This window comes from Oryx dammah, unplaced genomic scaffold (genome assembly GCF_014754425.2).
Source record: "Oryx dammah isolate SB20612 unplaced genomic scaffold, SCBI_Odam_1.1 HiC_scaffold_2, whole genome shotgun sequence".
Taxonomy (NCBI): domain Eukaryota; kingdom Metazoa; phylum Chordata; class Mammalia; order Artiodactyla; family Bovidae; genus Oryx; species Oryx dammah.
The window spans coordinates 80,141,767-80,167,194 of record NW_024070186.1 but is presented as its reverse complement, the minus strand read 5'-3'; the positions used below and the strand labels follow the sequence as shown (position 1 = coordinate 80,167,194).

Below are 25,428 nucleotides of genomic sequence, written 5' to 3'. Positions count from 1 at the left end.
CATGTAAGAATCGAAATGCCAGTCTATGTCTGATGCAGGATATGACACGCTTGGGGCTGACGCGCGGGGATGACCCAGAGAGATGTTGTGGGGAGGGGGGTGGGAGGGGGGCTCATGTTTGGGAACGCATGTACACCTGTGGTGGATTCATGTCAATCTATGCCAAAACCAATACAGAATTGTAAAGTAAAAATTAAAAATAAATAAATAAATTTAAAAAAAAATAAAATAAAATAAAACTAGAAACTAGAATACTCACCGGTAAGCAGTAAGGACTTCATTGCTAGTGGTAAATGGGATGACAATAACTCTTGCATGCCACAGCCTTATATTCAGTAAGAGTCTTACCAAGATATTTAGATTAAAATAAGGTGTAGGCAGAAGCTTCAGCTGGAACAGTTTTAAAATGTTGATATTTAAAATATCATGGTAGGAGCAATGATAATTCTAAAGATTGTCATTTGATTGGCTTTTATTTGCAACTTTCAAAGCTTAAAAAAAAAAAATAGACTCAGGTAGTTTGGAAAAAAAAAAAAAAAAAACACCTCCATGAGGACATCTCCTGTAGATACAAGGCAGAGGCTCAACTTTTAATGATAAAAGTAGCACAGTTACAACTAATTCTATAACCTTTCCAGGTCTCATGTAAAAATGATAATAATAAAATAAAATAAAAAAGATGACTAAACCATGCCAATACAGACCAAAAAAAAAAAAAAAAACTTCCTAAAAAAAAAAAAAATGGTGCTAATGGAAAAAGAATGAGACTTGAGGCCTTGGTGGGAACATTTAATTGAATGAGCTTCACACTTCTAACCTTGAGATTCTCCTGTATATTCTGTTCTGGTAGAGGCAGTTTCTTTTCTCTTGTCATTAAAAAAATGCCTCTATTCCCTGGAGTTTCTGCGAAGACATCTGAACTTTTGCTTTGCAAGATCATATTTTTGTTTTCATCAAAAATGCCCCTACTTCCTTTTATTACTTCCACAGTAGTAAATACAGTCAGCTTGAACAGGAAAATAAAACCCTTATTTCAGGAGAAGGTAGAAGAGAGGAGAATGGGAGGGGAGTGTGGAGGAGACAGAGAGGGAGAGAGAATCAATAAATGAATGAGATAAAATGTTAACAGATGAACTGGGGTTTAAATTTATATGTATGTTCTTTGTACAATTTTTATTTTGTAACTCTTAACTCTTTGTAGATTGAGATTATTTCCAAATAAAAATTTTAAAGTGTATATTTTCCAAACTGTGCTTTAAAGGTATCAAAAAAAAAGTGTTTTTCTTCTTGAGACTTTTAAATGTTACATCTCTAAAGAGAGCAAAAGTTAGAAAAATATTCTTTGATTTTAAGATTCTAAAAGGAGCTAAAATCTTTTAAACTTCACACTCAACATCCCCAAACACATTTTCAGAAATAAATCTTATATGATTAATTGGATGAGTAGCTTTTTATACCTAATAAAACCACTTTCCTTAGATATGCCAGAGCAGGAGATTGTGAAATTGGTATGAGCTGGTTCAAAAGTAATCTAAGTCCTTGCTTGCATTCCAAACAAGCAAGATCAAAAACTAAGTCCAAGAAGCAAGTTGTTCCTTAACGATTTGACTTCTTTGACCCTAAGAAATACCTGAATTTTAAGAAACAAAGTAATACCCATGAAATTGAATGTTCTAAGACCTTAAAATGTAAGATGCAATGTAAATGTCCAAAATGAATTACCCTCATCGCTTTAGCTAAACATTATTAAAACATATTTCATATTTTTTGTTTATGAGATATGACAGGGAGATTAATTTTAAAAATCTGCCAGATTGTTTTATTATTACATCTGATGAATTATTTCCACTCACTTGCATAATTTAATGTCCAAATTACAAATGGTAAAATGCTTTAACTAATATATAATGTAATTCTATTGGAACTATTTAGGATGGGTGGCTCTTTATTTCTCTAATCTAACCGGTGCTTGTCTGCCTCTTCAGTACAAAATTGACATACTACTTATACTGTGAAACAAAAGTGACATTTAAAACCTTTTTTTTGTGGGATAAGTCTCATCAGGCAGGGCAAGAAGAGATGAAAACATGTCTCTTATTGCAGAGATGATAATTCCTGGGAAAAGTTTTTATAGTTCTTTCTCTTTTTTTCTTTTTCCAGAAGCAGTAGTTTAGGGTTTAAATGCTTAATCAGTTCAAACTCCCATATTAGGTGAGCTATAACAGCAAATTAAGACTTCTAAAGTGTCCTAAAAATATCAGGTGATTCACTACCATGGGATAGGCAAACTATATTTGTCCTACAGATCATATTTTCAGTACTTAAATTTTATTTTAACCCACTTATTTTACATCAGAATAAACTGTGGCCTTGACAAGGAAGATAACCTGTCTAAAGATAAGTTGGAATTAATACCCAGGCATCTTCCCACTCTAGTATTCTTGTCTGGAAAATTCTATGGACAGAGGACCCTGGCTGGCTAAAGTCCATGGGGTTGCAGAGAGTCAGACACAACTGAGCATTAGTGTGTGCACATACACACGCACACACACACACACACTTTGCTTAAGTCTAATATTATATGAGGCACACCTAGAAAACTGCTTTTGTTTACTCTGGGTTTACCCTGCTGGTGACTTTAGTCTGAGTGCAAGATGGAAGCTCAGATTCCTTGTGTTGATAATGATATTTAAATCATTGTGTATATATTAGTTTTAAAGTGAAACAGCATCATTCCCATGTGAAATCTAACTGGGTCTGCAGAGTTTAAATAGGTTTTAGCTTTTGTGGTGTTTGATGTTTGACTTGAGCCTACAACTTCAACATATATTGTTTTTACTTTTAAAAATGAATTTTTAGAATTTAAAGATAAAATAGAAACTAGAAAAACAATACAAAATATTAGCAAATATAAGTGTTAGTTTTTTGAAAAGGGGAAGTATATTGACAACCCTTTAGCTAGCTTAATCAAAAAAAAAAAAAAAGATAGAGAGAGTGGAAAGACTCAAATAAACAAGACTGTGAATGAAACAGGAGACATTAAAACTTAAGAAATTCAAAGATTCATACTATACCCACAAAATTTGGATAACCTAGATGAAATAGATGAATGCCCAGAAACATAGAATTTAGTAAGATTGAATCATAAACAAACAGAAAATATGAACAGACTAACAGTGAGTAATGATGTTGAAGCAGTAATCATAAAGCCCCCACTTGTTAATTAAAAACATCCTACTTGTGAATTTCACTAAACATTTAAAAAAGAATTAACACAGATCTTTCTCAAGCTCTTCCAATAAAATTGGAGAGAAAGGAACACCTTAGAATTGCAAACTCTTGTTCTGAGAAATACCCATAGAAAATTTTGACGACTACATTGATTCTGTATTCTTCCAAAGAGAATTTATGTTTTCCTTGGCCAGATAACTGGGTACACTATCAACTTGGGATCTTTTTAAATAAAGTTCTGACCTTAAGTTTTGCTGGATAATATAGGTGTGTAACCCGGAGTTACATAACCATATGAGAGTCAGCCTATGTTTGTAGGGTAATTATGAAATCTGAACTGTCATTGGATCTAAAACATGAGCTCTCAGATACTTTGTATTTGCTATTTTAGGCTGAGGACTTAGGGAAGGCAGGTGATAAATGGAATTATGGTCCAAATCCATCTTACTGTATGTAGGACAGGCCCTTGGACACATCCTCAGGTTGTATCCGTGATCCCCAGAACGTAATTGGCATGCATATATTTAGAAGCTAGTTGAACCCTCATATTGATTACCTTGACTGTGGAACAAATTATACTATGGTAAGAAATACCAAGTGAAAGCTCCTGAAACTGTCCCATCACACTGCCAGGATAGTAAGCCAGCTGTATTACCACATCCCAGAAGGAATTGCAGAGGTAAATATAATTATCAAAGTTATAAAAAAGGCTGGAGTGGTGACCCTCCCCCCATTCAATTCAGCAGTACCATGCCCCAAAACTCAGATGGATAATAACAGATAACAGAGAATATGGTAACCCTCACCAAATGGCAGTACCCATTGCAATGGATTCTTATTGAAAAAGACCTAGATAGTCTCTAATACTTGGTATGCAGCTATTGAACTGCAGAATGTATTATTGTTAATCCTCATCAGCAAAGGAAAAAAGTTTGTTTTGAATAAGATAGACTGCAATACACATTTATTGTTTTGACCCTGAGATGTTATTTTTTAAATCTTTATTCCAGTAGTTGATAGGGGTCGCAAAGAGTCGGACACGACTGAGCGACTGAACTGAACTGAACTGGTTATCTTAAAATTCTGTGTAATATTATACTAGTCCACTATATTGCTCCACCATGCTAATAGGACTTGGTAAGGAGGAAATTTCAAGTACATTTTATAGTTTATTTATGGCTTCAAAAATTATAAAATATAACTTCAGAAAACAACCTGAATTTATTCTTATGTATCTAACTCTTTAAACTTATATAATTTTGGTGTATCTTGGGAAGTTATTTTTTTCTAAATTTTGGAACATTTATTTTAGATATATTATTAAATAACCCCCAAGTTCCTTATTGATTTGCAGATGTCTTCAAAATATGTTATTTGCAGTCTATTTTATTGCCTATTATCTATTTTGCACATATATTTTGAGTACAATATTTTTTTAATTTAGAGAAATATTTAAACTATGTCTATTTTTGCTTTTTAAATATTCTTTGACACCCTTACCTGTTTATGTTTCCAGATAATATCTATTGTCTCATTATACGGTTCCAAGAAAAAAAATGGTAAGGTTTAGTAGTGAAATTATGTTAATTCCACTAATTAATTTGGGAAAATTGAAATCTTTATAATGATTAGACATCCATAATAAAAGTGTCTGCACTTATATATTCAGTAAATTGTCACTGATTTATATAAAATGTGCATATTTTCACTGTGTTAATCAAAGAAAACTTTGTATTGTTCCCTTTGTACATGCAATCTACATTAATAAATACTTTATAAAAAACATCAATGAATAAAGCAAACCAGGAAATAAAGCTTGAAACAATGTATTCTACTTTCTATGTAAATCTAAACCTTATAAATGTAGATATGCTTTAGTATGTAGAAAAGGAAAATGATAATAGTGAAGAGTCCTTGGCATCACACAAATAATTAATTGAAAAATAATAGGATTTAGCCTATATAGATGAGAAGTTATAAATTAATTATATTGGAAAGTTTTTCATATAAACAGAATAGATATATGTATGGTCATAAGAAATACAATTTGCACCATGGATAGAAATCTCAAGGCAATAGATTTGAACAAAGTATTTTAATAAATCAAGTTAAGATCACATAGGCTATCCTAGATGGCAGTGAGCTAGCCCCTGCCCTTAGACAAGACGGTACAACTTGGAAGGGTATTTGTGAAACAGATAAGGTATTAAACAGTGATATTTTGAATTTACTTCAATGACAAGTCTATGATAGCATGGAACTCACTGTATATATATATATTTTCATTCTGATGTTCTTCTAATCCCAAATACAAAATTCATGATCTTCAAAAAACATAGTAGATCATTATTCCCATAACTGCATTGCTTCAGTTTTTAGTTCAGTAAGCGTTTTTTTTCTTTCTTTTTTTTTTTGGCAGATGTAAAACCACACCTGTAATATAGGATATCATTTAAGGACACAGCCCTTATTTAAATTCCTTCAGGGTTCATTTTAAAGTTAATGGTTTCTGCTGATGTGCTGGATTTGCTTCACATTGTTAAATGCTTGAATACAAGTTAGAAAAGCTAACTTTACATTCTTTTGCTTGTGAACGAAATAAATCCCCTAAGACAAAAACCAAGAAGGGTGATTGACCTGACTCAGTTTTTGTGCCTTTATTTGTTAAGGAAGTTGAAAGTGCCATGAGATTGATTTAATCAAATAAATAGGTTGGGGTTGACACTTAGGTAATTTGTATAATACTGTTTGATCCCCCTTCTAAGTACTGCCAAGACTGTTTCCATGTGGACAAACCAGACTGCTGGTAAATTATCACTTTTTGGAAACTGAGCTAACACTACTTCATGCAAAAAAAAGAAAAATGCTTGTAAAGTCTAATGTAAATACCTAACAGCCCACTCTTGTTTGTGTTTCGGCTGGGTGGTTTAAATGGTTTGCGAACTTTGTTTACTTCACATACAAAATCAGCTGATTTTCTTAGCTTCTAACTGGAAACTGATAACTTATATTTCTTTTATTACAAGTAGAGCAGTTTTTAATCTTTTGGAAAAGATTTTAAGAAAACATTTATTAATTTTTACACTAACTCATGCATTTTCAAGAATTTGTTTCTGTTTTTTAATTTCATTTATTTGTTTTATTATTTGTCTTTGTGCTGGGTCTTCATTGCTGTGTGGGCTTCTCTCTAACTGTGGCAAGCAGGGGCTACTCTCTAGTTGTGTTGCATGGGCTTCCCTTTAAGGTTGTTTCTCTTGTGCAGAGCATGGGATCTAGGGTGCGTGGACTCAGTAGTTGTGGTTCGCAGGCTGTAGAGCACAGACTCAGTGATTGCAGCACACAAGCTTAGTTGCTCTGTGGCATATAGAGTTTTCCCGGATTAGAGATCGAACCTGTGTCTCTTGCATAGGCAGGCAGATTCTTTACCACTGAGCCACCAAGAAAGCCCTCAAGCACTTTTGAGTGGCACAGTGAGCAAAACAAAAGTACGCATCAGCTTTGTTCAGTGAGATTCAGGCATCCTACTACATATACTCCAGGATGTATGTGAGGTTCTAAGGAAAGAGAATGAACCCAGTTTTTGCATAGAATTGCTTAAGAAGAGAGGAAAGAAACAAATATAATTTGTGTCATCATGCAAAACAAAACCTGAGTAGCACGAGAAAGGGATTAAATGCCATAAGAGTTTCTGAACAAGAATAAAAACCTTTCATTGGGAAAGATTTTGTGAGCTCAAAGGTCAACAGAGTTTGAACCAGGAAAATGAAAAAGAAGAATCGAGGCCCAATAGTAGGTAAGTAATCAGCTTTCTAAGTGAATCAAATAATTCACTAGTGAATTTTAAAAGGCATATGCTTTAGTCTATAGTAAGGTGAATATTGCCCTTTATGGCATTACTTTTGTAACCAAATTAGGTCATTCAGAAAGGCTTGACTTTTCAGGGACACTGAAGAATACATCACTATACAATCTCCAGAGAAGCCTGACCTGATACTGCATATAATTGAGACATTCTTGCTTCCTTCAGGGAGTAAATCAGTTGATTTTCAACTGTTTTATTCACCTCTAATTTAAGTGTCCTCTTTCTAAACGGTAATTTGACCCAGAACATCTCTGAAATGTCTGAGACATTTAGCAGTTCCTCAAGGGGATCTTACACTTGTGAGTCGTGATGAATTCAGAAGTTAGAACAAGTTAATGACTTTTGAAAAAAAAAAAATGTGTTTGATGTGGTAGGATTCACTTCCAGGAAATCACTTAGCATAAAACTACAGGTCAGGAGGATGGAAAGTAGTAACATGACTGCCTCACACCATTTCCTTTAATGTTAAATAAGGAACATTTCTGAGTACTTATCAAAAGAGATGTTTTCATAAACTGACATTAGAAAGGAGGCATAATATTGTTGAAAGAGTCTAGGATAGGAATTGGGAGATCTAGAATCAATTCTGATTTTGATACAAAATTATTGCATAACTCTAATCATATATTTTTCCTCCTGGGGCCCCCAATTCCTCCTATATCTGTCCAATAAAACAGTTGGAGATCAACTTTAAGGTTATTTCTAGTTCTGACAGTGTTATCTAACTTTGTTGTTCATTTGATCCTTTTGTACTTCTCAGAGAGAGAATTAAGATGCTGACCTGGTTTGAGTATATAGGCTTGAAAATTTTTGAAGATGACCTAGTAGTGAATTGGGCAAAGATGAATCTCAACTAGACTTAAATTAGAAGTGAAACTGAGAAGTTTAGGAATATATCACTTGTCCATAAGCCAGTTCTAAGAATCTGGAGTTAAACTGAATTTATTAATAAGTAGTATAGTTTGAGGTTCTGTATTACATTTGAATTTCAATTTCAAAGTCTTAAAATAGCAACTGTTTGCAAAATCATAGTCTTAGCAGTGACTACTAGGAAATTAATTGAACAAAAAACTGTAAATTTAAAAAGAATGAATGGAGTGACAAATTGCTTGATTATAATGATCAAAAAATAGGTTGATTATATTTAACTGACAGCCTAGAAAACCAATCAGAAAATTGGAAATATTGTTAACATAAATTCATATGCCCAATGCACAGTGAGACCAAACAAATTGAAAAGTCAGGGTTTGGAGCAGACCAAGGTTTACTGCAAGGCCACCCGAGGAGAAGAGTAGTTTTTGCCCTAGAAACCTGAATTCCCAGAAGGGTTTAGACAAAGCAGTTTTAAAGGCCAGGTGGGGGACTTGTATCACAGGAGTAAACACTATCAGTCCTTAGGCTCAAAGGCTTGGAGCTATGTGTTCAAGCAATTTACATTCTCTGTTTGTTGGAGAGGTTTGTTTGTTTGTTTGTTTTTGTTTTTTACATATGCAAAACAGCTCAGGAAATATTTGTGCATCAAATACTATTTTTGAGGCAGTTCAGAGAAGCGCTAAAGCAGAGAATATGGGAGAAGGCCTGTTCCAGGAAGGCCCTATGAGGTCCTGCTTGGTTATATTATCAAGGTTGGATAAGACTTTTCTGGCTGACACATTAATTTTTAGATGGGGAAACTGAGGAACCAGAGAGATTTGTTTCAGAGAAAGAGAGCTAAAGAGAAAATGGAAAATATAAGCAAGTGACAAATATATTTATATATACACGTCAGTTCAGTTCAGTTCAGTCATGTCCGACTCTTTGCTACCCCATGAACCCCAGCACGCCAGGCCTACCTGTCCATCACCAACTCCTGGAGTTCACTCAGACTCACATCCATCGAGTCAGTGATGCCATCCAGCCATCTCATCCTCTGTCGTCCCCTTCTCCTCCTGCCCCCAATCCCTCCCAGCATCAGAGTCTTTCCAATGAGTCAACTCTTTGCATGAGGTGGCCAAAGTACTGGAGTTTCAGCTTTAGCATCATTCCCTCCAAAGAAATCCCAGGGTTGATCTCCTTCAGAATGGACTGGTTGGATCTCCTTGCAGTCCAAGGGACTCTCAAGAGTCTTCTCCAACAACACAGTTCAAAAGCATCAATTCTTCGGCGCTCAGCTTTCTTCACAGTCCAATTCTCACATCCATACATGATCACTGGAAAAACCATAGCCTTGACTAGACGGACCTTTGTTGGCAAAGTAATGTCTTTGCTTTTCAATATGCTATCTAGGTTGGTCATAACTTTCCTTCCAAGGAGTAAGCGTCTTTTAATTTCATGGCTGCAGTCACCATCTGCAGTGATTTTGGAGCCCAGAAATATAAAGTCTGACACTGTTTCCACTGTTTCCCCATCTATTTCCCATGAAGTGATCCCTAGTTGACATTCAGAAAATGTTTATTGACTAGAATTTATAGTAAATACCTTAACAGAGAAGTTTTTGTACAAAACTTCAGTAAAAGTACTTGTTAATCTTTCATTTTCTTATCCTAATAGAGAGACAAGGTGAGTGAAAACAAATTCAGTTTTGAAAGAATTTGAGCAAAAATAATTCAGAAGAAATATATTTTTTGTATGGATAAATCTGTGAAATGAGAATTGGTTTAACCAGGTACACCTCTGGGACCTTACCTCCATTTATGAGTCAGAGTTTTTAGGAGTAGGGATTTCCCCCTCACTATTTTTTTGTTTCACGTGTAATCCTCATATAACTTGTAAACCAGGGCCCAATGTAATAACTTGGTGGATGAGACAAAATCACATTTCATTTAAACAAATGAAATACAAAAACAAGATTCACTGTCGCTAGCTACCTAGCCAGCTCTTACCTAGGGTGTGTCTCCTTTTGTTGTTCAGTTGCTCAGTTATTTTGATTCTTTGCCACCCCATAGAATGCAGCACACCAGGCTTCCCTGTACTTCACTATTTCCCTGAAATTGCTCAAACTCATGTCCATTGAGTAGGTGATGTCATCCAACCATCTCATCCTCTGTCATCCCCTTCTCCTCCTGCCTTCAATCTTTGCCAACATCAGGGGCTTTTTTAATGACTCGGCTCTTCACACCAGGTGCCCAAAGTATTGAAGTTTCAGCTTCATCATCAGTACTTCTAGTGAATATTCAGCACTGATTTCCTTTAGGATTGACTGGTTGGATCTTCTTGCAGTCCAAGCAACTCTCAAGAGTCTTCTCCAACACCGCAGTTCAAAAATCAATTTTTCAGTGCTCAGCCTTCTTTATGATCCAATCCCACATCCATACATGACTACTGGAAAAACCATAGATTTGACTATACACACATTTGTGGGCAAAGTAATGTCTCTCTTTTTTAATATGCTGTCTAGGTTGGTCATAGCTTTTCTTCCAAGGAGCAAGCATCCTTCATGGCTGCAGTCACCATGCAGTGCTTTTGGAGCCCAAGAAAATAAAGTCTTTCACTGTTTCCATCATTTCCACATCTATTAGCTATAAAGTAATGGGACTGGATGCCATGATCTTAGTTTTTTGAATGTTGAGTTTTAAGCCAGCTTTTTCACTCTCTTCTTTCACCTTCATCAAGAGGTTCTTTAGTTCCTCTTTGTTTTCTTCCATAAGGGTGGTGACATCTACATATTTTAGCTTATTGATGTTTCTCCCGGTGATCTTGATTCCAGCTTGTGCTTCATTCAGCCCGACATTTCGCATGGTGTCCTCTCTATATAAGTTAAATAAGCAGGATGACAATACACAGTCTTGATGCACTCCTTTCCCAATTTTAAACCAATCCATTGTTCCATTTCCAGTTCTAACTGTTACTTCTTGACCTGCATACAAATTTCTCAGGAGGCAGGTCAGGTGGTCTGGTATTCCCCTCTCTTTAAGAATTTTCCATAGCTTGTTCTGATCCACACAGTCAAAGGCTTTAGTGTAGTCAATGAAGCAGAAGTAGATATTTTAAGCAGAAGTGTCTCCTTAAGTTCTGATGATTCTGTCTCTAATTAACTTTATTTTTCTTCTCTCATTAACTTTAGATAAGCAAAATACACTTACAGTTTCTCTTTTAAAGGCAAGCTCCCTACCTCATCATGGTATCTGTAATTTTTTAAGACTGAATTAGCTCATAGGTAAAATACTCCAAAGAACTTGATGAATCCAGAGTGATTCATTTTTTTTTAATGCAAGACCCTGTGATACTTTTGCTGACTAGTCATTAGCTGGACTTTTCTTCTATCTTTAAATTGTCTGTAAAGTTTGCTCTGCCCCTCTTTTTTTGAATCGAATAACCACACACCACAGACCCCAGTGTGTGTGCCTGTCAATGCTACTTAATGCTGTCAAAGCCCTTTTCTGCCTCTAACCACAAACCCTGGACTAGCAAGGTATCAGCTGCTGTCCTCAGCAGCTGCGTTCTTCTGCCTGTCAGAAGGAAGTTGGAATTCATTCCTTAATTAATATCTTCAATATCTCTAGTCACTTTTGCATTATTTACTTCTCAGAAGTCTTGAAATAAGTCACACATTTCACTTGTGATGGCTGCTCATGAAGACAAGCTGCCAAATCCTTGGGTTGTGATGAAGTGATTGCTGGGGTATCCAGGCAAGCAATGGACTCATGCTCCCCTGGGCTGCACAGGACTCAGAAGCATTCTGATTTGAATAAGTTGCACTGTGAAAATACTAGCTCTGGAGTTCTAAGACTCACCTCTAATTCTTGAAATAATGAGATTTCTGAGCATGTGTTGAAAAATACAGTAAAGCAATTTAGACTCCTGAGGTAAACCTCTGTTAGGGGCTATGTTTTCACTGGGCTAGGTCTCTTTTTGAAGCTAAAGCAGTTTCAGTCTGAACAAGAAAGGGAACTCTCTCCTTGAATATACTCAAATTTCTTTCTTACATCTCTCAACCCAATAGGTATATGTTTGTTTTGAGCCATTCTTGATTTCCTCTGCATGGAAATAATAACCATTCTACTCAATTTTACAACATCCCCATAATAATTCTTACTAGGTAATAAACCACACTCTTAGGAAAAAAAAAAAAAGATTGTGTAAGGTTCAAAAAATTTTGGAGAGTGATTGTTGTTGAAATATCATGTCAACATTATCAAAATTATTATTGTCATTGTAATGCTCATAGTAGCAGTCATAGCAGTATTATTAACTTTTTACAAAGTGAATAGGTTATATTCAGGTAAATGATTCTTTTTGTTAAGGCAAATCTTGGTCAAAGTTTCAAGTTTAAAATTCCATAAAATTCTGAAGCTACTTCATTTCAAAGCTGATGGTATTTTACTTAGAACACTGTACGATCAGCTTTTTAAGGACAAACGCTTGAAATTTCTGTATTGTCCCCAATTCTTTAGTTTATTCTCTGTAGTGTCATTATTATCATCATCCCTTGAATATGAAAAAATCTTAGTAGTGTGTATTTTAGATAAACGTTCACTTAACATTCATGAAAATTTGATTAAGTAGATATTACTATTCTTATTTTACACATGGGGAACTAAGGCCAAAGATGGCATGTGACTTGTCCTGTATAATAGAGTATCAAGCTGTGGAGGCAGAAATAGAATGTTAAATTTCTAACGAGGGCATTTTGTTTTCTTTAAAAAAAAATAGAGAATTTCAACTAGAGTAAAATTTGTACAAGTTAACAAAAATCTAAAGTACAGGTGTATTGTTTACATGTGAATTTTATCCCTTTAAAAAAAATTTATTCATTTTTAATTGGAGGATAATTGCTTTTCAGTATTGTGTCGGTTTTTGCCATATGTCAAAGTGAATTGGCCATAGGTACACACATGTCCCCTCCCTCTTGAGTTTGCCTCCCTTCTCCTAGCCCTTCCTACCTTTGAGTGCATTAAATAAGAGGAACTTATCCAAGTGATCATGTTGGCCACTCAGTCATGTCCAACTCTTTGTGACCCCGTGGACTGTAGCCCACCAGGTTCCTATGTTCATGGAATTCTCTAGGCAAGAATACTGGAGTCAGTAGCCATTCATTCTCCAGGGGATCTTCCCAAACTAGAGGTAGAACCCAGGTCTCCTGCATTGCTGGCAGATTCTTTACCATCTGAACTACCAGGGAAGCTCAAGGCAAATAAAAGTATATGATGAAAAACTGGCTAAATAGCATCCAACGAATAGAACCACTTTCATCTAGTTTACTGTCTAAAACCCAAGACCATTTATTACATGGTCACTATATGTCTCTTGATGCTTTACAACTCTTTCTTTACAAAACAAAAGCCTATTTCAACTTTTTTTTTTTTTGAACTGGATATTTTCATTTCAGGGCAAGAAACTCTTAAGTAGCAATATATGTCCCAGGATGAAAGAAAAATAGCAGATTTAAGACTGAAGTAAGAAATAAGAATGCAAAACATGTTTCTTGAAAAATCACAATATGCTCTGATTGGAAGAGGATGTTATACAGCTATTCTTAACTGAAGGTCATACAGAAAGCTGTCAACAGTGCCAGGACTTCTAATCAGGTTTAGCTCTTCAGACTCAGTATAGTGCTCTTTCTACTGTCCTGCTCTGTAGCGTTATCCTCTTGCCCACTGACCTAGTACACAACTGAGACGCCATATTATACTGATCCTATAGCCCCCTGAACTCCAAGAGTTAAACTGATAATACTCTTGTTCACTTCAGGCTGAAATGAGAAAATGAATCCTGCCAGGAGAAATAGTACTGGGATGACAGTTCTTTTTGGTCATATGAATCTAGTTTCCACCTTTACTTTTGTGAGAAGGCTTTCAAAAAACACCAGTTATTCACCATATGGCACTAGTATAAATCTATCACCTACTGAAAATACCAGAGCTCAAAAATGAGATCTTTAAAGAAAGGACTACTTGTGATTTTGCAAATAATAAGCTTGTGCTAGTGGACAATATAGTTTCAGTAACTGTATCCATCATTATATTTACATTTCTATAATTAGTTGCAACTGTTTGTGTGAGGTTAAAGGTCTCTAGTTTAATGCAGTCATTATAATCAGTCAGTAAATAATGTTTGGATTCTGTTGATATGATGGGAAAGCATTAATTTTAAAAGAATACCTTTCAAAAGGAGCCCTAACCTTAATCCTTCAACAATTACACCCACTTTTGGCAAGGAACAGGAGTGGTAAAGAGGTGGAATTCACAGGCCTCATCCGTAAATAGCATGCAGTAATGTTGAATAAAATGACATTATCTAGAGCCCAGTATATAATAGTATATGATGGTCCAGATGAATGGTATGACCTGTAGGAGGTTAGAAAGGGAAGAGATTGCTGTTAACTAAAGGGAGAAAGACTGTGAGAACATGTCACTTTCTTTAGTAAAAATAAAGTCCATTAGTTATAGCAACGGGCTTCCCTGGTGGCTCAGTGGTAGAGAATCCACCTCTCAATGTAGGGGACTCTGGTTCAGTCCTTGAGCTGGGAAGATCCCATGGAGAAGGAAATGGCAACCCACTCTGTTATTTTTAATATTTTGCCTATAAGAATGAATATTAAACTTTAAGTGTGGATTTGAACTCGGGATCTTATTTCTGGTTTACTTTCATTTTCTCGGAAACTTAAGGTCTTATTAATCATAAACCTAGCAAAACATTTAGGTATTATTCTTTCCAAAATCTATTTTCTGCTTTTCTCTCAATATTATTTTGTGTTTCCAGAAAAAATATATATATTTCCCTCAGTATACTACATCTCTTACGGAGAATATTTGAGAACCATAAAATACTTGAATTATGGTGTGGACTCATTGTCATTAATACCTTCATGTCACATCATGATTTTCTCACCTATAAAAGCAAGAAGCTGACACCTGAAAGCTGCTATTACTTTCCACAGGAGGTTCCTTATTTTCATTGTCCAGCTATTGGTTTGGCCATTTGTTTCTTCTTTTTTTTCAAGGTTTATTTATTTTTTGGCTGTGTTGGTTCTTCCTTGCATCATGCAATATTTTTCATTGTAGTGCCTGGACTCGCTAGTTGTGGTGCGTAGACTTAGCTCCTCTGCAGCCTGTGGGATCTTTTTCTCCAACCAGGGATTGAATCTCATCCTCTGTATTGTAATGTGTGTGTGTGTGTGTGTGTGCACGCACGCACGCACGTGTGCACATGTAAACATGCAAGCACACGCTTTGTCGTGTGTGACTCTTTGCGACCCCAAAGACTGTAGCCCACCAGGTTTCTCTGTCCGTGGGGATTCTCCAGGCAAGAACACTGGAATGGGTTGCCATGCCTTCCTCCAAGGGATCTTCCCAACCCAGAGATCTAATCACTGGACCACCAGGGAAGTCCTGATATGCCTCTCCTTAGTAAGGGGAACAGCTTTAAGAACAATTTCTTATGTCCTCAGCCACGTCCGACTCTTTGAGACCCCATGGACTGTATTCCACCAGGCTTCTCTGTCTATGGGATTCTCCAGGCAAGAACACTGGAATGGGTTGCCATTTCCTTTTCCAGGGGATCTTCCCAACTCACAGATCTAATCTATGCATCCGGCACTGGCAGGCGGATTCTTTGCCAGTGTACCACCTGGGAAGCCCTTATCAACAGTTCACTTCTTACTAATCTGTTTTTTCCAAAAAGAAACTCCACTGATGTATTGGATGGGAGACCTCTTGGCTCACTCAGCAGTTGAAGTCATAGGAGTCACAACGAAGAGATCTCTAATGATTCCAGAAAGATCCTGGGAGAGGTTATTATTTGTATTAATGAGGTTAGTAAGCCTCTTAATTAGACAGTAAGCAGCTTCACTACCCAAAGGGCAGAGATTCTCTCTCTGTACTCTGCTACCACATGCATGTGCAACATAGCCACAAAGTTTTGCACATAACTCACTGATTGTGTGTTTAGTGAATGAGAGACAGTAGAGTAGAAGAGTGATTAAGAGCACAGAAATTGAAATCAAGGCCCAACACTGTTATAAATCACTGAGTAATTAAGTGTGTAGAGAAGCTGAGTCAGTGCATCACAGTGGTAAGAGTATGATTTGGGAAATCCAAAAGCAATATTTCAGGCCCAGGTCTACTTCTTATTCACTGAGACAAAGCAATTTACTCACCTCTCTTTGCTTCTATTTCCTCACCTAAAAATTGAGACTAACAATAATACCTATTCAATGGATTTTATTGTAGATTAAATGAATTAATATGATTGTGTTCTTAAAACCAGGGCCTGGCAAATAATAAGCATTGGATAGTTATTTATTATTATTATTACTAATTTATTTGACTCCCATCTTCCTCATCTGTAAAATAGATCAATAATACTTTGCCTCATAATATTCATTTGTGATTAAAGGAAATTATGTGGGTAGGGCACACAGTACAGTGACAGCATGTAGTGGGGGTCACATTTTATCTGTTATTATTTTTGTCATTGTATGACACATTGATTTTACTAAAATATGACAGTTTAAAATATGATTGATTGCCTGATGTATTTGAGTGTTCCCTCAAATAACATGCAAGTCAATGAGTTCATGATTCTCTTTCTGTAATTAAATCTGTGCTGTAGTCATCAGAATTCCTTCTGGTAATTGTCAATTATCAGTAGAAAAGGAATTTGGAGGATCATTTAGGAGATTAAGTGTTCTTTAATAGCACAGCTGGGCAAGAAAAAATGTTTACATTAGTCTCAAAACATTGTCCTCATATATGTTGCCTCCCTTTGTGATAAAGAAAAAGGAAAAAGAAAGAAAGAAAAAAAAAAAAAGACTCTCCTGGGTGACAACCTAAACAAGGAAAGTTCAATGATACCACTACTTTGCAGTGGAAATAAGTAACAAAGTAATCCAGCAGGGAGAGAATGTGTCAGCTTGTTTCACAGGAAATGTTTGGACAATCCACAGGGAATACTTTATTTCCCTTTCAAAGAGTCTTTTGATGCTAGTTAAAGGTATTCCTAGGAGCAGTCATTTGATGGCTATTACCTTTTTCTCATCAGCCATTAGCAGTAGACTTGGTTTATACAGAAACAAAATGGGATAGGAGGCAAAGACAAAGTACAATCTCATGGGCTACTTTCTGATATGAAAGCTGAACACTCTTCTAGGTACTGCCTGTCTTAGGCTGAAACTACTAAAATTCAGCTTAATGGAAGCAAGCAGGTATTACTAATCTGGGCATTTCATCTAACGATATCACATTTGTGCATACAAGTAGCAGAACAAGAAGGAAACAGTGTACTTGTTCTGAAAGGATTTTTGCCACTTCACTGGAATGGACACACTTGAAACCAGAGCCACTATGGCTATCTGGTGAAGTCAGACAAAGAAACATAAACCATAGGTTTAAAATGTTCTCATGGATTTTCTTTTTATATGGTTAAAAAAAAAAAAGCAAAGACCATTTCATTTGGTCCCAAGACTTCATGGCAAATAAATGGGGAAATAAATGAACACATTGACAGAAATTATTTTGGGGGCTCCAAAATCACTGTGGATGATGACTGCAGCCAGGAAATTAAAAGGCACTTGCTCCTTGGAAGAAAAGCTATGACTAACCTAGACAGTGTATTAAAAAGCAGAAATATCACTTCACCAACGAAGAGCCATCTAGTCAAAGCTATGGTTTTTCCAGTAGTCATGTAAAGAGGTGAAAGCTGGTCTATAAAGAAAGCTGAGCACCAAAGAATTGATGCTTTCAAACTATGGTGTTGGAGAAGACCCTTGAGAGTTCTTTTGACTGCAAGGATTTCACACCAGTCAATCCTAAAGGAAATCAACACTGAATATTCATTGGAAGGACTGATGTTGAAGCTGAAGCGCTAATATTTTGCACACCTGATGCAAAGAGCCAACTCATTAAAAAAGGCCCTGGGGTAGCTTGAGGGCAGCGGGATAAAAGGAAAACAGAGGATGAAATGGTTGAATGGCATCATCAACTCAGGGACATGAGTTGGAGCAAACTCTGGGAGATGGAGAAGAACAAGGAAGCCTGGCATGCTGTAGTCCATGGAGTCACAGAGAGTCGAAACTCAGTTAACTAGAAGCTTATATATATGCAAATATTACATGTGGCTTTTCCAGGTAATAAATTCATACCAGCTCACTGACTGCTGCTGCTGCTGCTAAGTCGCTTCAGTCGTGTCCAACTCTGTGCGACCCCATAGACGGCAGCCCACCAGGCTCCCCCGTCCCTGGGATTCTCCAGGCAAGAACACTGGAGTGGGCTGCCATTTCCTTCTCCAATGCATGGAAGTGAAAAGTGAAAGTGAAGTCAGTCAGTCGTGTCCGACTCTTAGCGACCCTGAGGACTGCAGCCCACCAGGCTCCTCCGTCCATGGGATTTTCCCCGCAAGAGTACTGGAGTGGGGTGCCATCGCCTTCTCCGGTTCACTGACTAGTAATAGCTTAACAGAAGATTTGTCTGCATAGTTTTTTTAAAAAAGAATTTGACCAAAATGTTGAGTTCCATTTAACATGCTCTGTTTGATTGGAAAAAAAAAAAAAAAAACCTACTAATTGTTTGGATTAATTTAAATGAGATTATGAATTCAATTAGGGTTTCCCAGGTCGTGCAGTGGTAAAGAATCTGCACACCAATACAGGAGACATAAGAAACTTGGGTTCAATCCCTAGATCAAGAAGATCCTCTAGAACAGGAAATGGCAACCCACTCCAGTATTCTTGCCTGGAAAATTCTATGGATAGAGGAATCTGTAGAACTATAGTCCAAGGGGTTTCAAAGAAACAGATACAACTAAGTGACTGAGTGAGTGAACTGAACTGAACTGAAGCTCACTAACTAGTAGTAACTAAATAATCCTTTAGATCTTTATTTATGATATATTACGGTTAAAAGAGTCTTCATATCTTCTTCATTTCATTTTACCGAAGAAGATTCATTTCATCTGAAATATGCATTTTCATGTTATTGTTTTACTCCTCTTTTGTGACACTCTTGTCTCATAGTTCTGGAAAGAACATCTTTGCTCTCCTTTCTGAAGGTATTCAATATGATGGTTTCTCCTCAGCCCTACACAGATGAATACTGCTTGATATTAGGTTTGGTGGTCTTTATCACTCAGGCATTGTTGATCCCTGAGATTCCTTAAATGGAGAAAATAAGGAGGAAAGAGAACACTAAAGAATCTCAGCATGCTACTAACTTGTGAATTACAAGGGTAATTTCTTTGATCTCTGGTGTGTTTATCACCCTGTCATGAGATACAGCTCTGACTATGTTTGCATACATCTTGGCTGTTGGAAGAATGTTGTTTGGGAAAGCTACTGCATTTCTTTTACTAATGTTTGGTCATCCGAGTCCCTTTGTTATAAGACACAGTAGACATTCCTGAGCTATTTACACCACATTTCCATCACAGATGTTAAGAAGTTATAGGTTAGGAGGCAGGGAGAAAACACTGATATCTCCAGGGTCAATTTGCAAGATTATGTTGAAATAATCATTTGAACCATTTAGTACCAGCCATATTACCAAGAGATGCCAAGAAAGGACACACAGTTCCTCTTTTAATGTGTCATCTTGGGATACATGGGGATCCCTGACTGTGGTTCATAGTGGCTGTTTGAGATTAATATTTTGGTGCCTTAATTTCCCACAGTCACCTTAGGGAAGGAATGTAAGTTTCCATTCTGCTTGTGATATTTATTACAATTCTGGGATTGAATCTATTCAATTCTTCCACCTGAACATTTGATGTTGGAATGTGACCAGCTAACTAAGAAAAACCCTGTTTGTATTCCTGGAGAAGTACCACCATTTGATTCCTTCATTTAAGAAGCTTGTCTCACTTTGGCTTCTACCATGAAATGAAAGGGGAATTAGATGCTTTAGTCAGTAATTGAATTCATGTGCATATATGCTCAGTCACTTAGTTGTATCTGTTTCTTTGAAACCCCTTGGACTATAGTTCTACAGATTCCTCTATCCATAGAATTTTCCAGGCAAGAATACTGGAGTGGGTTGCCATTTCCTGTTCTAGAGGATCTTCTTGATCTAGGGATTGAACCCAAGTTTCTTATGTCTCCTGTATTGGTGTGCAGATTCTTTACCACTGCACGACCTGGGAAACCCTAATTGAATTCATAGTCTCATTTAAATTAATCATGGTTCACATATTGTTGAAGCTTGGCTTGGAGAATTTTGAGCATCACTTTACTAGCATATGAAATGAGTGCAATTGTGCAGTAGTTTTAGCATTCTTTAGCATTGCCTTTCTTTGGGATTGGAATGAAAACTGACCTTTTCCAGTCCTGTGGCCACTACTGAGTTTTCCAAATTTGCTGGCATATTGAGTGCAGCACTTTCACAGCATCATCTTTCAGAATTTGAAAGAGCTCAACTGGAATTCCATCACCTCCACTAGCTTTGTTCATTGTGATGCTTTCTAAGGCCCACTTGACTTCACATTCCAGAATGTCTGGCTCTAGGTGAATAATTACACCATCATGATTATCTTGGTCATGAAGATCTTTTTTGTACAGTTCTTCCGTGTATTCTTGCCACCTCTTCTTAATGTCTTGTGCTTCTGTTAGGTCCATACCATTTCTGTCCTTTATCGAGCCCATCTTTGCATGAGATGTTCCCTTGGTATCTCTAATTTTCTTGAAGAGATCTCTAGTCTTTCCCATTCTGTTGTTTTCCTCTATTTCTTTGCAGTGATCTCTGAGGAAGGCTTTCTTATCTCTCCTTGCTATTCTTTTGAATTCTGCATTCAAATGGGTATATCTTTCACCTGAGGTCAGGGGCAGCAGCCTATAGGAGCTACCCGAGGTCCAAGGTACGGAGCAGCGGCTGTGCTTTGCTGGAGCAGCTGTGAAGAGATACCCCACATCCAAGGTTAGTGAGCTTAGTTATTGCTATTTAGAAGGATCCTTATGGAATTTTTCTATACCGAATATTTTGAGAGAAGGAATTATTTTCATAGTCATGTATGAATTCTCACAACAGACCTGGTACATGGTTAATGTTCAGCAAATATTTTGGATTAAATAATGTTGCTCATCTTGGTGTTCTATCCTTTAATACAATATCTGACCATAATAAGTACTCAGTTACTTAGTTTTTTGTGAATAAGTTATGACAACATAAACAACTATTGCCTTTCAATTCCATGTGCACCTATTGTACATTCTCTCTCGTATATTATTATCGGCCTTGGGTACAAGTGAGACAAAATGAATTTCAGAGGTAGAATAGAGCCTCCTTGATTGTGAAAATCTGTGCATGCTTTGTTCCTGAGACATAACTGTTTCAGTCTTACCCTTTCCAGTCATTGAAATACGACAGAACTCTATCAGAAGAAAGCCTCAACCATTTAAGGTGGGAAAAAAGCAGCAAATAATGGAGACTAGACCTAGCATTCCATCTTATACAGCTTGGGTTAGAGAAATGCAAGACAATAAATGAAGACCAAGTGTCTACGGATACTCTAAGGTAAGTAAAATAGCATGCTTGACTCACTCTGAGAGGAGAGCAAACACCAGAGCTTATGCTTGACTTCTCAAGCATGACTGGGTGTTCTTTCATGGGTATGTTGTCTTTCTAGCTGACAGTGCAGAAGAGCAGAAGTTCCAGGGGACAACATGACCTCCTTACTATAGGCCCCTTTAGTGAAGGGGCTTCTCTGCTGAGGGAGGCCAAGAAGACAGTCAAGGAAAGACCTTGTTGGGCAGTATTTTTACCTTAGTCCAACAGGATGCCTCAGCTATGGAAAAATGTTTCTTTAAGAAAAGACCAAACTACTTCACTGAGACATATTCATGAAAATTATGTATCTTAATTGGCCTAATATGCAGCAGCAGCTATTATATACTGGACATGATGCTTCTAATTGTGTATACCATATCCCTCTTAATCCAAGCAGCAATCCTATATGACACAGATGAAGAAAAGGAGGCTTAGAAAGGAGAGTAATTTGTCCTATATCATATACCTAGTCAGTGGTAGATATGCTTTCCATTTTAACAGAACTATTGAAATAGTCTCTCTGAGCTGGTGAAAATTCTCCCCACTTTGTACTCTAGTTCTCTCTTCCAACACACACACAGGATTTTTCTTTCACTATTATCAAAATTTTCATGCTAAGGCAAAGATTTAGCTATGCCTTCCTGATTGTTGAAAAACAAAACTAAACCTTTTTCGTGACCCATGCTGTCACCTCCCTGCTGAATAATCTTCAGTGGCTTCCTATTGCTCATGGAAAAAGCACTCTTAGCCTCAAGTGCTATGTAATTGAGCCCAGACCCAGAAACTTCCCATTCCATGTCTTTTATGTGCTAACCAAATCCATTCCTCCAATATATCTTCAGCAGTCTCTTGCCTAAGGACTTTGCTCACATGGTTTCTTCCATTTGAAACACTTTTCATCCAATTCTGCAACTAGCATACATACCCATTTATCTTTTAAGACAAGTCTAATTTCTCTTCATTTAAGATGTAAAAGGACTGAGGGAAGATGCAAATACCTCTTTATTAAGCACTAAAAGACAAAGATAAAACCACAAGTTGAACACAGTAGTTAGTGGAGGTGGTCACTGTAGACAAAAAAACAATTAAAAAGCTAGATTATATATAGTGTACAGACTGTAATAGCTAAGAAATTAACAGTAAATCCTGATTTGAGGCTGTTCTCTATCCATGTGAAACATATATGTCATCTATCCATTCTTATGACATATCATAAGAGTGTTCAATTAAGGTATGAGTTCTTTGCAAAGTTCCATCTCTACGGATTTTTATTGACTATTTCTCTTCCTTTCTCCTCCTCAGCAGTTCATCTATAGTTCACTAAAGGCCAAAAAACGGAAAATTTAGGTCTTGTTTTCTTTACATCAAATAGGTAAGGTACATTCACTGGAGCTGTTTTTAGATATTTTAAATTGTATTACAGTTCTTGCCTACATGTCATATATTTTTGTGTGAATCAAATTAATTTTTTCAAAACATCTTTATAGCATATTTATATATCTCAAGCATCATGCTATGAAAAAATATAATTGAGATATTTTTTACATTGTTTAATGTCTTATATTTAACAGTATATGTGAAAGCCTTTTGAAAACACTAAAATGCTTGTAAGGAATTATTATCAATAAAAGTATTTAAGGAATACTTACGATATACACGTTAACCTTTGAAGTTAATGGCATAACAACTCCTTATGTTTTCTAGCAGCTTGTCCTTTAAACAAGCTTTTGTAAATAAAAACTTCTGCAGAACAAGACCAATTGCTTATTGTTATTCATGTGGTATGACTTTCTTAAGTCCTTATAAATTTGCTTAGTCCTAGTTTCAATAATGAGGTTTCAACAAATGCTATAATTAGTAACTATCACTAGTAGTCAACATCTAGATATTTTTGGTTTTATGAAATGCTAAAATCAGTATCAATAACCTCTTATGCAGATGACACCACCTTTATGGCAGAAAATGAAGAAGAACTAAAGAGCCTTGATGAAAGTGCAAGAGAAGAGTGAAAAAGTTGGCTTAAAGCTCAACATTCAGAAAACTAAGGTCATGGCATCTGGTCCCATCACTTCATGGCAAATAGATGGGGAAACAGTGGAAACAGCGTCAGACTTTATTTTTCTGGGCTCCAAAATCACTGCAAATGGTGATTGCAGCCATGAAATTAAAAGACGCTGACTCCTTGGAAGGAATGTTATGACCAACCTAGACAGCATATTAAAAAGCAGAGACATTACTTTGTCCACAAAGGTCCTTCTAGTCAAGGCTATGGCTTTTCCAGTGGTCACGTATGGATGTGAGAGTTGGACTATAAAGAAAGCTAAGCACAGAAGAATTGATGCTTTTGAACTGTGATGTTGGAAAAGACTTGTGACAGTCCTTTGGACTGCAAGGAGATCCAACCAGTCCATCCTAAAGGAGATCAGTCCTGAGTGTTCATTGGAAGGACTGATGTTGAAGCTGACACTTCAACACTTTCTACCTGATGCGAAGAGCTGAGTCATTGGAAAAGACCCTGATGCTGGGAAAGATTGAAGGCAGGAGGAGAAGTGGACGACAGAGGATGATATGGTTGGATGGCATCACCAACTCAATGGACAAGGATTTGGGTGGACCCTGGGAGTTGGTGAAGGACAGGGAGGCCTGGTGTGCTGCAGTTCACGGGGTCGCAAAGAATTGGAGATGACTGAGCGTTGAACTGAACTGAACTGAAAATCAGTATTATTGTTTTTATAGTTTTTCAAAGAACTTTCTGGAGTCATAGTTCAAATGTGATGCATCTGGATCCATTAGTGACTTCATTTGAGCACAGCTTCCTATGGTGGTTTTATAAGAAGTAAGAAGTCTTTAATAGATTATAATTATTATTATTATAATAGATTATTATTATAATCTTTAATAGATTGTAATAGATTATAATCTGACTGCCCATAAAACTGTCAATCACTGTAAAGTAAAACCTAAACATTCTTCACCAGTGTCTTCATTCACATTGAAGTGTCTATATCATAGATAAGATAATAGGGTAATCAATAGTTTTCCTTCCAGTCATTAATTTAATATTAGTTTGGAGTCTGTCTCTACACACAGTTACTGGCAATTGCATGCTTAGAAAGTACATATTATTCTCAGTTTGGAGGATGTTGCATTTTCAAGTCCTTCACAGTAACTATTACTTGATCATACAATGGACATTTAATGACCATATTTTCTTTTTCTGTTCTTTGCTTCTTATGATAATTTTAGACCACTGCTTCTCTCACGGTAAGTGGTATTTACTCAGAAACAGTTTTTAATTTCATTGTTGTATTGAAAGCAAAACAAAAAATATGAAAGAAAATCTGAGCCCACTGAAGGAATTTCATCTTATCAAAAATAAAAATTAAAAAAATACATGTTTTAGTTTTACTTTAAAATTCTGAATAAATTTATGATGATTTCTGTCAATGTTTAAAAATCAACATAAACCTCAATTTTAGAATGGTGGGTCATAGAAAATTAAGCAAGAAAGACCTATACAAATTGTTCCAGTTCAATCCGTGTACCTCAGAAATAGCTAACATTCATTCTTTTTCTATCTGACATAACCAAGGTAACTCATCAGCTTGGTGCAGAGCCCAGGAATCCTGATACTGTCGAAATTCACTTCATTGTCTCATATCAACTGGGTTTTTAAAACCTCATTTTGTGAATTCGTAAGAACACATTCTCATCTGATAGTGAAAGTGAAAGTCACTCAGTCATGTCTGATTCTTCGTGACCCATAGTCCATGGACTTCTCCAGGCCAGAATACTGGAGTGGGTAGCTTTTCCTTCTCCAGGGGATCTTCCCAAACCAGGAATTGAACCAAGGTCTCCCTCATTGCAGGCAGACTCTTTACCAAC

General features: G+C 36.5%; 1 long non-coding RNA gene across 1 annotated transcript in view; it reads left to right on the top strand.

Annotated features, from left to right (window-relative positions):
- LOC120872707 overlaps positions 1-23,514 on the top strand; it is an 82,676-nt gene extending 59,162 nt beyond the window's left edge. The window contains exons 3-5 of the long non-coding RNA XR_005723314.1: positions 21,347-21,510; positions 22,846-22,915; positions 23,482-23,514. This is a non-coding gene — a long non-coding RNA (uncharacterized LOC120872707). The remainder of the gene's footprint in view (positions 1-21,346; positions 21,511-22,845; positions 22,916-23,481) is intronic.
- Positions 23,515-25,428: the final 1,914 nt, after the last annotated feature.